The 15,544-nt window shown below is 46.2% G+C and overlaps 1 protein-coding gene across 6 annotated transcripts in view; it reads left to right on the forward strand.

Moving 5' to 3' along the window:
• Nucleotides 1–15,544, forward strand: part of Bap60 (Brahma-associated protein 60) — a 163,794-nt gene that overhangs the window by 114,669 nt on the left and 33,581 nt on the right. The gene's annotated exons all lie outside the window — the stretch shown is intronic.

Here is a 15,544-nt window from a genome sequence, read left to right on the forward strand (position 1 = left end):
TATTGAGGGCAGAGTTTATAATCTCCAATCTGCTCCTTGATTTCCCTTGGATGATTACCATATCTACTTGCATAATGCTCACACATTGTTTAAAAAAAATTGATGCAAAGTTGGGAGTGCGATAACTGCCGTATTTACCCGCATAATGAATACACTTTTTTTCGCAATATACCAAAGCAAAGTTGGTGGGTGTGTTCATTATGCGGGGTAAATTTCATGGAGACATAAACAGCAAAAGTTGATAAGTAAGATGGTAATGAATTGGAACATGCATAAGATAACTTATCTTTGCAGTAAAAATATGTGTATACCATTTGCAAACCGAAACTTCACTCCACATCGAAACCACCAGACCTGCCGTTCAACCGTTCATTACTCTTAGAAACATCCGTAATGAAATTGAGTCCCATCATTTTCTTTAAAAACGTTTAAAACATTCACCATTTCACAAGAAGGATCCCTGTTCTGTAGTCAAGAGTTCGACGAAAGTTCGTCTGGTCAGGTAACATGATGATGAAGAAATTGCGGCCACTGACCAAGTCAGGGTGAAAATAACACAGAAACGTTTCGGGACCCGTACGGGTTCCTTGATCATACTAAAAGCGGGCAAGAGCTGCAAGTCTTTTTTATGCCAAAATGTGACATAGAGAGTGGGTGTAGTTGGCAGGCAGATTTCTATCAGTCTTGTTGATACTGTTGTCCGTGGTTTGAATAAATAAAGATTCTAGCAAGAGTCACATCATCGGATTCTTTTCCTTAGCTGTTATAGCAGCGTTTTCCCAACCGATGTGGTGACTGCGATTATCGGCGTGTTCGGCAAGGGTGTTGAGGCCTTTTTCTTTTTGGAGACGTCCCTTTGATGTTCTTTTAATCTTCTCGGGAATTTGCCGGTTTTGCCGTTGTAACTGCAGTCTGCGCATGGTACCTTGTAGATGACACCAGGGTAATTCTTGCTTTCAAGCCGATCCTTTACGTTAACTAGCTGATTTCTCAGCTTGTTGGATGACATGTGCTATTCTAAGATCATATCTTGAGAATATGCGGCTAAGAGCTTCGTGGACGCCAGGCATGTAAGGGACGCCAGCGCATTTCGAAACCGACTTGCCTTGAGACTGCTTGGGATGGAGGACACGAGCTTCCATTTTGATAATAAACTTCTTGGGGTACCCGTTCCTGGATAATTCGTGAGGAATTGTCTTCAGTTCATTCAGCATTTCATCGTCACTTGAGCAGATGCGTGTGGCCCCTGTCACAGGAGATGAGATGACGGATTGCTTGTGGCAAGCCGGGTGACATAAATTGAAATTTAACTACTGGCCAGTATGAGTCGCGTTCCTATGCACGGCAAATGAGTCTCGTTCCACTTCGCCGCACGAGGACGTCAAGGAAGGGGAGGCTATTGTCACACTCATATTCTGTAGTAAATTGTATGGCTGCTTCTGCTGAGTTGAGAAGACGCAGGAGGCGTGAAGCATCCTGCCTTCGTACTATGCAGAAGCAGTCGTCTACATAGCAGATGAAAACCTTTGGCGTGAGAGCGAAGTCAGCGAGGGCCTTCTGTTCAATGACCTCCATGACCAAGTTGGCGTTAGTAACGGAAATGGAAGCACCCATGGCAGTTCCATCACTGGGTAGAAGGATAAGTGCTTTGTCTCCTTGATTGAGGCGTCTTGTCACTGCCTTCTTGTTATAATAGGTTTTATATCGCTCTTTGGCTTCCTCCAAACTCCGTCTCACCAAGGCAGTGTTGGTTCCACTATGTCGAAGAACCGAGAATCGTATTTCGTTCATCTCTCCGTCAACTACAGGAAGACCCAGTGGTAGTCTCGTCTTCTCGAACGTGTCCTTGTTGTTCGAGACCATGGTCTTCGACACATCATGTGTATCGTGGGTATCCTTGGTCAATCCTTGCGGTGATGCTGCCTTTCCACTATTTAGGGAAACCACGCCTGCTGCCTTTTCTCGGTTCTGTAGTCTGCAGTCTTCTGTGCGGTGTCCTCGTCTCTTGCAGTGCTGACAAATGATATGCACCTGTGGTCGATTCCCTCCTACACTACAATATACTGCACGATGACCGACGCGGTTGCACAAGAAACATCTAAGTACGTTAGGTACTGCACTTTGCCTAACTTGGATTTTATTATCGTCTCTTTTATGAGTTTCTTCTTCATTTTTACCTCAATTCCTCAATCCTTGCGCTTCCAGAAATTGGTCAGCAGATTCAGCAAAGTCATCTAGACGTTTTAGTGAACATTCTTTAAGATGAACATTGAGTTTTGTGCTATAACAAGTCAAGAACTGCTCAATCACAATGCGCTCCCTGACTCCTTCATACGTCTTCTCTGTGTTTGCCATTTCCATCCATCTATCAAAATAATTTGTCAGACAGTAAGCAAACTGTTTACCAGTCTCTGATTGTTCTGGTTTACTATTCCGGAATTTTTCACGAAATCCTTCTGGAGTTAGCCTGAATCTCTGCAGTAATGCTTTCTTGACTTTGTCGTAGTCCATTGATTCAGATGCTGGCATTCTGCTGAACACGTTCAACGCTTCTCCAACTAAACACATACTAAGTGCTGTCGCCCACTCAGATCGCTCCCAGCCTTGTCCCAAAGCAATTCTTTGAAAACGATGCAGATAAGCATCAAGGTCATCTCTCTTATCGTCAAATGGAGCCATTAAATTTCGTGGACAAATTGTGTTTGTTCTTTGTGGCTCCAATTCCGAAGAAACAGACGATCTGTCCGCGTCACCTTTTTCGATAGATACATCGGCCAAACGCAACTTTAACAACAAAATTTCTTTTCCCACTTTGCGTGCTTCTCGAGCTTCTTCTTGCGCTCGATCAAAAAGGCTAAGCGATTCTTTGCAGCTTTGTCCCAGAGAATTGGCTATCCGCAACTGCTTCTCATAATCCATGTTCCTGCGAAGTGTGAGACCGAGTATTCAGGAAAGAAATCCTGGCAGGCTCACCAATATTTTGTCACGGTCTCAGGGTAGTAAACACGATGCAAGGAACGTTTTGAGTCAGGAAAAGCCTTTATGGGGCATAAGCATAAGAAAAATACATACAGTGAAAGCTCGTTAATTCGAACTTCAATAATTCGAACTTATGGATAATTCGAACTGTACGATTTGGTCCAGCCAGGCTCCACAGAAGTCTATGTATAAAAAAGCCTGTTAATTCGAACGCGAAAAGGTTCTGCCACGGGTAATTCGAACTATGCGCCACCGTGCCGGCGGCTTGGCGCCTGGCACAGGGCCAGAGAAACGCGCCCACCGCCTACACACAAGGCTACGTCGCCTCCATAACGGCGAGAGAAGGCAAAATCGGGAAAGATCTAACCGGCGCGGGCTCGGCCAGAAGGCAGTGGTGGCTGCCTCCTCCATTCTACGTGACCTCCGAGACTTCTTGCCCGTCGTGAATCTTGGAGGCTTTTCAAATCTTGTGTAGCTGTTAATGTTGTGCGGCAGATGGTGCGGCAAGCACCAAAACACAGCGAATCAAGTGCGTCGCAGCTGTGCTTGCAATCAAGAACCGACAAATCGGGGCCTTCGCCACCTTCACATGTTCAGCGTCTTTGTCTCGGCAGTCTTCATCGGTTGTGCACGTCCGTTTTCAGCTTAGGAGGTACCGGCCATCGCGATTCTTTGTGATGGTGTTAAGCCTTGGCTAACGTTCGTTTCGGTGGACATCGGTGGTGTGGCACAGTTGGACCCAGAGCTGCGGCTTGAAGATGGCATGTGCCCTCGGCACATGCCATCACTTTCTGACATGCCAAATTTCTGACATGCCCTACTGCTTCCAAATCACAGTGTACTGTTGTTCTCCTTCACTTTCGTTAGTTCGAACTTTCGTTAATTCCAACTGAAGCGGTTTACCCTTGCGGCTCGAATTAACGAGCTTTTACTGTATATCCAGAAAGCACGCGTTGCCAACCCAATGGCAAAGCCCTAACAGACGACAAACTATATACAAAGCTAGTTAATCGAAAATATTGTCTCAAGCCCTCGCACATGACGTATTATGAAGTTGAAAATATTTACATAAAATCTATCGACGTGTCCACATCACCTCATCGCCGCTGCTCCTGACGACACGTCGTTGGGCCTGCCAAAGCATCATAGACTCGACGTCGACGTTCGGTTCACGGTTGGCCTGGTCAGGGAGTCAGGAGGGTGGAGTGACCCAAGCACCTGGATCGCCCAGTCAACTCCGCAAGCTGTGAAGCCGTCAGCCTGTAACTGCGGCTTCCGGTGGGAGGTCCACTCAGCTCGCGGGTCGTGGCCACGGCAGCTGAAGAACTGCTTCCACTGGGTTGCCGCCGTCTCCGTGATCCACCGGTCCTGTTCGGCCTCCAGCCCCTTCCCCTCGCCCTCATCCCAGAGCGTAGCTGGGCCACTCTCTTTGGCTACGTGTCCCTTCTCCCATTGGCCACGTAGCTGCGCGTGCATTTTTGAGCTTCTTCTGCCTTCATATTGTATTCTTTTTATTCGTACGCTATTATTTTCTATCTTCTTTATTTCTGCCACTGATCCCTCATGTCTTCTTGTTTTCTACTTATCTTCTGCTTTTTCTTCTTCTTTCTTTCTTCCTTTATTGGCTCATGACAGGCGCCAGTGTTGAAGTTCAAGCTCTTGCGCAGAACGGCAGCTTCAGATTCAGTAGGCTTGTAGGAGGATAAGTTGAGGATGGCCTCCTTGGTTTGGGTGGGTTCCTTCAGCCTAAGAGCGTCGAGCTTATTTTCTTGCGACTTCCTGCTCTGGCGGTCTCTTAATGTCGCCATGAAACTTGCATAAAGCTGTACGTCTGGGACATCCTGAACAATGGCGTGTTCTAGCTGGCGCCTTGCGACGAACATTTTCGTTTCCAAATCCTTGATTTTCTTTCAGCATTCTTGAACCCTTGCTGCCAGTAATTCCTCTTGGCTTCTTGAAGCTTAAGGGGGGACGCGGCCCTCGAAAACTGAAAAATCGTGAGAAAGTCGATTTTTGAAAAACGCCCCCCATAAACTACCTGTTCTGTAATTATCAGCACCTAATTCAACCGCAAAATACAAAAAAGAACAACGCTACTATTGAGGCCACCGTGGCCCACAAAACATGCGCAAATGCCGAAATGAAGTCTAACTTCACGCGTGCGCCATTCTAGGCCTGTGGGGCCTGCCCACGTCATCTTGGTGTCGTTTTGACCGTGAATTCTTTGTCTCTGTTTTGCGGCCTTGCAAAATGGCATCGTCTGCGCAGTTGAGGCGCTAATGTCGTTTTCCCGCGATGTGATGCGGAACGCTGATTGGCCAGAACAGCGCGTTCAAATACCGCGGGCTAAAGCGTGCCTGCCATTGCTGCTGCACGGGCGGTGGCGGCTGCTCCCTTTGATGCCGCGCCCGCTGCGCTCGCGTCGTTGTTGCCCCTTGCTCCGCCCGCCTCAACATGAGCTTGCGAGCTGCTCATCGCCTTGCGCTATCTTTTAGATTATTGTCTCAGCTTTTTTTTTTTTCGCTAGTTCTTTGCTGCACGCGATGCCGGCAAAGCCCAAGATAGTGCAGATGTTCGGTGCGCGGGAGCGCGACATGCGTCTTGTACGAGCATTGAACTTCCAACCTTTCGCACTGAGTGCCGACTGTGTAGACGCTTTACAGCGGCGGAACTGTGCTGTTGGCTGTCTCCAGTCGAAAATCTGACACATTGAGTTTGCCTGGAGCTGCAAGAGTTAATTAAAAGCTCCGCAGGAGCTTTCGAATAAAAAACATGTGTTCAACTTTAAGGCCTGTTTTCTTGGAATGGATTTTTTCGCTAGTAGTGGTACTGGGGAAGGCGATATCTCAAGAACTGCTCTTCAGATTTGTATGCCGTTTTTTTTATTCTGTTCCTGAATGACTTTGCCAGGGGGTAACAGGCTTCCTTTTTTGAAAGCTGGTGCAGTTAATTTATAATAAGCAATTACTTGTGATAAATGTGGTCATTACTGGCTACATCAAATTCAAAGTTGTATTAAAACTTTTTCGAGGGGAAATTAAAGAAAAGGGCTCTTTAGCCCCCTGGGATATCTATCAAGGGATCATCACAGTGAATTTCAGCTTCCTACGATGTCCTGGCATTTCCCCAGGCTCTTCCTCAGGTATATACATGAACCACCTAGTTGGACCAATAACTCTGGAACTGATAAACACATCTTCATGAAACTTTGCAGTTCCTCATAGGTCGGTGGTGTGAACGTACCCTGAACGTTTCATCCGGATATCCTAAAAAATTAAGAAGTTCGGTCTCCAGGGTAGCCTCCCCCCTTAATTCTTGGAACTTGAGGCTCCAGTGCACCATCGTCCTGATGGATCTATTTAAGTTCATCATCATCATCATCATCAGCCAGGCTACGCCCACTGCAGGGCAAAGGCCTCTCCCATACTTTTCGAACTACCCCGGTCGTGTGCTAATTGTGGCCATGTTGTCCATGCAAACGTCTTGATCTCATCCTTCCACCTAACTTTCTGCTGCCCCCTGCTATGCTTCCCTGCTCTGGGAATCCAGTCTGTAACCATTAATGAATGATCAGTTATATTCTCTTCTCATTACATGCCCTGCCCATGCCCATTTCTTTTTCTTGATTTCAACTAAGATGTCATTCACACGCATTTGTTCCCTCACCCAATCGGCTCTCTTCTTATCCATTAACGTTACACCCATCATACTCCTTTCCATAGCTCATTGCGTCGTCCTCAATTTAAGTAGAACCCTTTTCGTAAGCCTCCAGGTTTCTGCCCCGTATTTGAGTACTGGTAAGACACAGCTGTTATACACTTTTCTCTTGAGGGATAATGGTAACCTGCTGTTCATGATCTGAGAATGCTTGCCAAACGCACCCCAGCCCATTCTTATTCTTCTGATTATTTCAGTCTCATGATCCGGATCTGCAGTCACTACCTGTCCTAAGTAGATGTATCCCCTGACCACTGCCAGTGCCTCACTACCTATTGTAAACTGCTATTCTCTTCCGAGACTGTTAAACATTACTTTAGTTTTCTGCAGATTAATTTTTAGACCCACCCTTCTGCTTTGCCTTCCTAGGTCAGTGAGCATGCATTGCAATTGGTCCCCTGAGTTACTAAACAAAGCAATGTCATCAGCGAATTGCAAGTTACTAAGGTATTCTCCATTAACTTTTATCCCCAATTCTTCCCAGTCTGGGTCTCTGAATACCTCCTGTAAACACTCTGGGAATAGCATTGGAGAGATCGTATCTCCCTGGCTGACGCCTTTTTTCATTGGGATTTTGTTGCTTTCTTTATGGAGGACTACGGTGGCTGTGGCGCCGCTACAGATATCTTTCAGTATTTTTACATACGGCTTGTCTACACCTTAATTCCGTAACGCCTGCATGACTGCGGAGGTTTTGACTGATTCAAACGCTTTCTCGTAATCAATGAAAGCTATATATAAGGGTTGGTTATATTCTGCAACTTTATCACCTGATTGATAGTGTGAATATGGTCTATTGTTGAGTACCTTTTACGAAATCCTGCCTGGTCCTTTGGTTGACAGAAGTCTAAGGTGTTCCTGATTCTATTTGTGATTACCTTAGTAAATACTTTGTAGGCAACGGACAGTAAGCTGATCGTTCTATAATTTTTCTAGTCATTGGCGTCCCCTTTCTTGTGTATTAAGATTACGTTGGCGTTCTTCCAAGATCCCAGTACGCTTGAAGTCGTGAGGCATTGCGTGTACAGGGTGGCCAGTTTTTCTAGAGCAATCTGCCCACCATCCTTCAACAAATCTGCTGTTACCTCATCCTCCCCAGCTGCCTCCCCCCTTTGCATAGCTCCCAAGGCTTTCTTTACTTTTTCCGGCGTTACTTGTGGGATGTCAAATTCCTCTGGACTACTCCCTCTTCCATTATCGTCGTGGGTGCCACTGGTACTGTATAAATCTCTATAGAACTCCTCAGCCACTTTAACTATCTTATCCATATTAGTAATGATATTGCCGGCTTTGTCTCTTAACGTATACATGTGATTCTTGCCTATTCGTAGTTTCTGCTCCACTGCTTTCAGGCTTCCTGCGTTGCTAAGAGCATGCTCAATTCTATCTTTATTATACAGTCGCCGAGTGTTTATTCGGACCTGACGGGGACTGCGGGAATGTCCGAATAAACAAGTTTCCAAAAAAGCAGATTAAGAAAAAAGAATCCTTTATTTCCACGCACATATTCGGGCTCGGCAGTAGGCTTGAAGAAATCGTGAATGTGCCATTGCACGCTGTTCCGTTTACGCGCAATCTGATAAGCCTGAATCTCGGAGAGGATCGTAAGGTCACTATAGGCAGCTGAAAGCACAGTCACTGCTTGTACACACTCTGCATGCGACGGCAGCGTAGCACATGGTGCATCATCTTCCGACTCGGAATCATCGGCCGGCGGTGCAGCAGAAACCTGACGAATTATCTCGCCGTCGTCGAGTTCTGTGCATGTCAGTACAGCAGTGTCAGCACCTGTGAAACTATCAAATGAGACGGTGTCCGGGATCGTAATGCAACCACTGCGCAGGTCTCGGCAGAGCAGTTTCGGCGTCAGTGGGGAGCACATCGGAAGGCGACAAATCCTAGGCCTCCCGGCACCCGCTTGCCGGCATTCCCCAGCGCAGTCTGCGCAGGCACTGTCGGTGCCATTAGACACTTGACGCTATGTTTCCATATGCCGCGTTGGATCACCGCAACCTTTTTCCTTTATTTTATTCCTTTCATTGTCAAATGCAGCTTCACCCATCTGTTTCACGACACATGCGGCATAGTGCTGTTGGGTGCGAACTCTGCGCTTTTAATGGGTGACCACTCAAATACACTGCCATTTCCTAGGGCAAGGAGGGCATCATGTTTCGCTCTGGTGGCACCGTACTCTAGTGTCGCTCAGCAGCTCAATTTCATTTTGGTTTCTCGTCTTAAACACTATTCAAGAAAAATGGCAAAGCACATCTGAGGCCACCAGCTTGGCGCGCGTCAGCGTCTTGGGCCGCAACAATTCTCGTCGAGTGGGCACGTCAAAAACTTCCCGCCAAAGTGCCCCACCCGTATGAGCTACTCACCCAGGCCAAACTTGAGGAGTGTAAATGACTATGCGTGTCTCGGGTCACTCGGGCCACTCAGGCCCCACAAGCTTGGCATGCGTCGGCATCTCGTGCTGCAATGCCTCGTAGGTGTCAACTGTAGGTGAGTCTGCCAGTTTTTAGTGACCTCCAGTTGTGTGTTTCCCTGGTTACAAAGTTTGTTTTTTCTCCAAAGTATGAACAAGGTTCTACTGTAATTTGCTATAATAGGGACCTTCCGTATGACCCTGCACGAATTGGAAGAGCAGATTCTATGAATGACTTCGGTTTGGTCATGCACCTGCTCTACGCGTAGTGCGTCGCATATAGAGGCACCACTAAGGGCCACCTAGCAGGCGCAGTAGGCTCGGGTCACAGTGACAGACGACAAGCTTTTGCAGCAAGGACGGCCGAAGTTCGCGGCTGTGATTTCCCCTTTGTTCAAGTGCTAGGGCACTACTTCTGCGGTGCAGGAAAGGCATGGGCCTCTATGAGGGCATACATGTACACAAGGTTAGCACCGTTAATGACAACCCAGGTGCATCCCGCAGACAAGTGTACCAAAGCCCAGTTACAAAGTGAAACTCATGTTAAGTAGTATCTTCGTTTTGTTGACTAATGCAGTATCTCGATTGTGTTGTTTTTTCAGTTCTGCCCTCGCCGCAATACTGTTTCTATACCTTAATAACAAGCACACGTCACTTGTGCAGACTCGTATCTCAAACGAAGCTTGCCGACATCCTTTTCCAAGGCATTGAAGTGCTCCATGTAGTGAAGCGGAAGGTCCCTCACGAAAACAAGCCCATGAGGGACTGAATCATCTACAGGATCCCCTGCGAAGAAAATGTTGAGACAGCCTGCCCTACCGCGTCAGCACTACCGTCATGGCTGTCACTGTCACTATCCAATGCAAGGACGTTCGCGACAATAATTGTTAGAAGCACTTCGTTTCCAAAACTATAGCAGTGCCCTTTCTTTTCACTGGCAACATCGTTGCATTGCCAATTATCAGCGGGTGGATCAGCCATCTTCCGGTTCGGCAGTGAGTCAAATGAGGCTGAGAAACTATATGGGCCAGGAACGACTTCGACGCAACAAACAAAGACGACCACAAGCAACCTAATCTGTTAGCATAATTGCGCAGAATAAGGACCCAGCAAGCAATCTGCAAGCTGAGCCGGCAGCGTTGTCAGCTCAGTTGGGACGGTCTATTCGTGTTTCGGAGGGGGGCATGGCGCACAAACAAGAAACATTTGTGAGTCTCGTGCGATCGAAAACAATATATAGCTGCCCGCCACAGCAGCACTACCGCAATACTCGCCCACCCGTCTCACGTGAAAACGCCAGTGCAACGCCAGTTTCTCATTTCAGTACCAGCAAATCTTCTTTGGGGTCATCGCACGCAGCATTTAAAGCTATAACCACCAATCTTATTGCGATAAGCATCTTCGTCTATCTGTTTCACAGCACCTGGTGCTATTGGAAGTGTAGCTCACTCTTTTAATAGGCAATAACCAAAACAAGCCACCGTATCCTGCTACAGACTGCAATTGTATACGTTTTCCAGCCGTTAGATCCCATGTACATGTGAACAAAAAAAGCTGCGAGGCGCTTGCGATCGAGAGCAGTATACATTAAAAGCTTTTAATTCAATTCCGCGGGAATGTATGAAAATTCAAATTATACAAAATTTGAACTAATGAAAGTCGGAGAAAGAAATTACTTGATTAAGGCACACATATCGTCCGACATAGCGTGAGCGTGCGCACACATGCTATGTCAACGCTCGCCCCAGGAACAGGTGCCTTGCGCTCTAAAATGCACTCGCAAAACGCACCACAACCTGCTGCGACGTTGGTCTCTGTTGTATTCTCGTAGCTGCACTGGCTGCACGCTGCCAAGTTTCACTATACCTAAAGGTGGCGTCCAAACACGTATCCCAGCGATGCTTTTCACGAATCTCAAAAGCTATGCTTTTTAGCACTTTGAGCGCCGATAAAGGTCACGACCACTATGTTTTAGACATTACTTAGTGCAGCTTCTTGGCAGAACATAGATCATAGCCCCCAAGATGTAATGTGAAACATGTAGCGCTGCGTTTGCATTTTTATCTTTGTCTTGAGAGAGGGAGAGAAGCGACCTGCAACAGAGGCGTTAGCCGTGCCTGGCCAGGCGCAAACACATCTCTCTCCAGTTGGACCTAAAGAAAGGGTCGCAGATGGAAATAGCAAAGCTGCGCGGCCCACGTGGCGACACCAGTGTCGCCAACGTGCACCCGCCCACTAGCACTCTCCCCATCCACGATGGTGTGGAGTTCGAATTATTGGTAGCGGTGCGGATTTGAGTGTGAATTAGCGGGATACGTTACACATTTCTTTCAATACATTGTTGGACGGACCACGGCGGCTGCTTCGAATTATCCAACATTTCAAATTAACGAGTTGTGAATTAACTAGCTTTTGCTGTGTAGCGGCCCATCTTACGTGAAAATGACGGCGCAGTATTCCAGTACCAGCAAATCTCCGCCCGGGTCATCGCATGCTGCATTCACAGCTATCGCCGCCAAACCTATCGTGATAAGCATCTTCGCCTATCCTTTTACAGCGCATGGTGCGCAGTGTTATTGGTAGCATACTGCACACTTTTATTTATTTATTTATTTACCCTCGGGCCCTTTGAGGTATTATAGAGGGGGTGGGTACAGGTTGAACAAGAACAGAATCTAAAGTTGCAGATGAAATCAAGAAAAAAACTAAGAAAAACAAAAGCGCACACATACAGAGAGCACATAGTGCAGGTCTTTAGAAAGAAACACACATTCAGAGTACAAAGATAAGCAAACTTGTTCTAGCTGCACATGCAGAAAATTTTTTATTGCGTCTTCGAAGACCACAGGATCTTCTATGCAGGCAATGGATGGGGGCAGGTGGTTCCAATCTGTTGTAGTTTTTGGCAAGAAAGAGTGAAGAAATAGATTTGTACAGCAGAATGGGGCTCGAAATTTAGGTGTATGGCCAACATGTGTTAATAAGTAAGCTGGTTCGGAAATGAGTTCACTATTTAAAAATTGGTTGGTGAAATAAATCTTGTGAAGTAAACATAGACGGGTGAGCTTCCTTCGAACACGCAAGTTAGGTAGACCTAGTTGCAATTTCATTAAGGAAACACTCGCAGTATGGGTACAGTTAGATAGAATGAAACGCGCTGCACAATTTTGAACTGCTTCAATATCAAAGTACAAAAGCTGGATCCCGTATTGTGGAGGCATATTCGAGCTTAAGTCAAACTAGGGTTAGATACAAAGTGAGCTTAAGATGTTTGGCACTTGCGAAAGGTTTCTGCGCAGGTAACAAAGTGTGATTAGCATTGTTGGTGATATGTTTTACATGAACATGCCATGAAAAGGTATTTGTTAGGTAAACACCGAGATATTTATAGGAAGTGACATCTTCAAGGAATCATCATCAGCCTGGTTACGCCCACTGCAGCGCAAAGGCCTCTCCCATACTTCTCCAACAACCCCGGTCATGTACTAATTGTGGCCATGTCGTCCCATGTTGTCCATTGCAGAGGCGCAGCGGTGGCGTAGAGATAGAACACCCGCCTCGCATGCAAGAGGTCCGTGGTTCGAATCCCGGTGCCGCGGAATTTTCCACCGGAGAAAAAAAAATCCGCGTGTTGATAAAATTGCATAAACAGGCCTGGAGTGTGGCCTGATCCCGGTGACCAGAACCGGTAACGCACTCCCTCACCAGAGCAGGATTGGCCACCCTGGTGCAATACTTGGCCACAACCTCCTATATGAACACAACAATCAAACCCCGGCCCTTCAAAGGATATCGTGCTAATTTTGTAGCAAAAGGGTAAAGGCTTGTTATATCATTTAAAAATTGCAATGCTTGTGCATTTAGTAGCATTTAAAGTCATAAGCCAACTGTTGCACCAATTAGAGGTAACGTCAAGGTCAGACGGCAAGAGAAGGTAATCATGACGGTTAGTTATTTGACGATAAAGAACACAATTATCGGCATAAAGCTTCATGGATGAGGAAGTACATTCAGGAAGGTCATTTATGTATATTAAGAGTAATAAAGGGGCCAAAACGGAACCTTGTGGAACACCGGATTTTACAGGGGATGTAGATGACACACAGTTATTAGCTGTTACAAATTGAAAGTGGTTAGAGTTAGAAAGGAAACATTCAATCCATTGCACGACGGAAAGATCAGTGTTTAGAGTATGTAATTTTAAAAGAAGCAAGCTATGAGGGACTTTACTAAAAGCTTTTGAAAAGTCAAGGGCTAAGCAGTCTACTATCGATCCATGTTCGAAGGGACGAAGCTATGCTGTAAGAGAGAGTAGTTGCGTTTCGCATGAATAGTGTTTCCGAAAACTATGCTGAACGGGACTAAGAAATGAGTTTGAATCAAGGAAGCCTATGAGGTTAGAATATATTATGTGCTCTAATAGCTTGCTTGGGATACTTGTTAATGTGATTCGTCTATAGTTAAGAGGAGAATGAGCGTTACCAGTTTTGAAAAGCGGGACCACCTTACCCACCTTCCAGTCCTGCGGCAGTGTGCTATTCTCTAGGGACTGCGTAAAAACGTTGGCTAAAATGACTGATGAGTAGACTTCAGTGTTTTTCAAAAATTTTTAGTTAATCTCATCCACGCCACAACAGGACGAAATCTTCAAGCCTCGGATCAGTTGCATCACTCCAACTGAGTATATCACCATGGGATCCATCAGAAGAAAGTTGCAATTGCGTAATTTGGGTATTAAAGCAGTAGTGGTATCTGAAAAGGACTTTGCAAATATGTCATTCAGCATATCACAGCATTGGTTATTGGGAATGACTTGACCAGTGTAGTTTGCAAGTGAAACGTAATTTTTCTGGGGAGGCTTGATAACGGACCAGAATAAAAGGGTCGTTTGAAAGGAGGGAGGGAAGAGTGTCTGTGAGGAATTATTGTTTTGCTTGTTTAAGGGCAGTACGATACTTATCAAGGGCGTCGCGGTATACAAGCCAGTTAGTGGGCTGTTGGTTTGCTTGGCTTTACGGAATAGCCTTTTTTTCTTGTTAAGCTGCCTCCGTAATGCTGTAATGCGAAAACACCCGTGTGCTTAGATTTAGGTGCACGTTAAAGAACCTCAGGTGCTCAAAATTTCCGGAATCCTCCACTACGGCGTGCCTCATAATCAGAAAGTGGTTTTGGCATGTAAAACCCCAAATATTATTATTATCTTTTAACAGTCAAAAAGTTTTGTGCTGTCTGCGTGATCAGAGAGCCAGGTTTCAGTGAAGAGAGCAACATCAACAGAACATTAGTCAAGGATGGCAGATAAAGCTTCACGCTTGTTAAGGGGGACATGGGTCTTAGAGGCCAAAAAATCGTGAAAAAATTGGTTTCTTGAAAATGATATTTTCATAACATACAAACACTGCTGCATGTTCTGGCCAAGTTTCCCGCGTCATGAATCAATATTTTAGCTGCAATACCATTGTATATAACCGCTGCAAGCTATATTTTGACAGAAAGAAAGCATAAAAAGGGGGGCTTTTTTCATGCCACGCCGCTGCTGAACGATGTATGCTATCGCGGCCATGTTGGTCGCGTTGGAAAGAACTACTTCTCTTCTACAATTTCCCCCCACATTTTTGTTCGTCTCCCCATTTGCTATTTAGAAATATCGCATTGAAAGAAAGTCCTAGCATGCGACCGCATTTGCCCATTCAGTGCACGTGACTAAATAAAATCCTGCAAGTGGCTTAAGCGGCTGGCGTCGTCCTTACGGCACGCAGACGCACTTGAAAAGCAAACAGCGATGCCATTTTGAAAGCTGCTAGCGTAGTTTGTCGCGGTGTCAGAATGTCGGAAGTTTGCCACTCAAAACAAGTTTGGCAAGAAATGAAAGCAAGTGCGCTACAACTTTGAAAAGTGCTCCATGCCTGCCGAATAACACAGCGACGACCACCCGCTGGCGGTTTCAGGCGACAGCTGCGAGGCGGGATGCAATGGACCTGGCGAGCAAGCTAGGCCTAATGACGTCGCCAGCCAATAGTGATCACAGCAGCAGCGTTCGGCACGACACAAAGATGGCGCAGCCAGCGGAATTGCTCCAACTGGCAGGAACTTCGACAACGAAGCAGAAATTGGACATGTATGAGCGTCAACAATGGTGCGGACGGGTTGGCAGAAATGGAGTCGCGCTTTTATGTTATCAATGCGGAAGCAATAAGTGCTCTGGTCTGGCGCCTAAAGTTCAGTCTCTGTGGTGGCTCTGTGACCTTTCACTCAGAGGAGTGAGAATACAGCCTTGCCGTAAAGCTTCTCACCATTTGTGAAAACTACGGCGATGTTGTTTCCGAGTGGAGCTCGCTGCGTGTGAAAAACAGCAAAACGGTCAACTCCTTCGTAGTGAACATTTTCGCCTCTCGTGCGATGATTAGCACTGGAAATTGACAA

Source organism: Dermacentor andersoni, chromosome 2, assembly GCF_023375885.2.
Source record: "Dermacentor andersoni chromosome 2, qqDerAnde1_hic_scaffold, whole genome shotgun sequence".
NCBI classification, from domain to species: Eukaryota; Metazoa; Arthropoda; class Arachnida; order Ixodida; family Ixodidae; genus Dermacentor; species Dermacentor andersoni.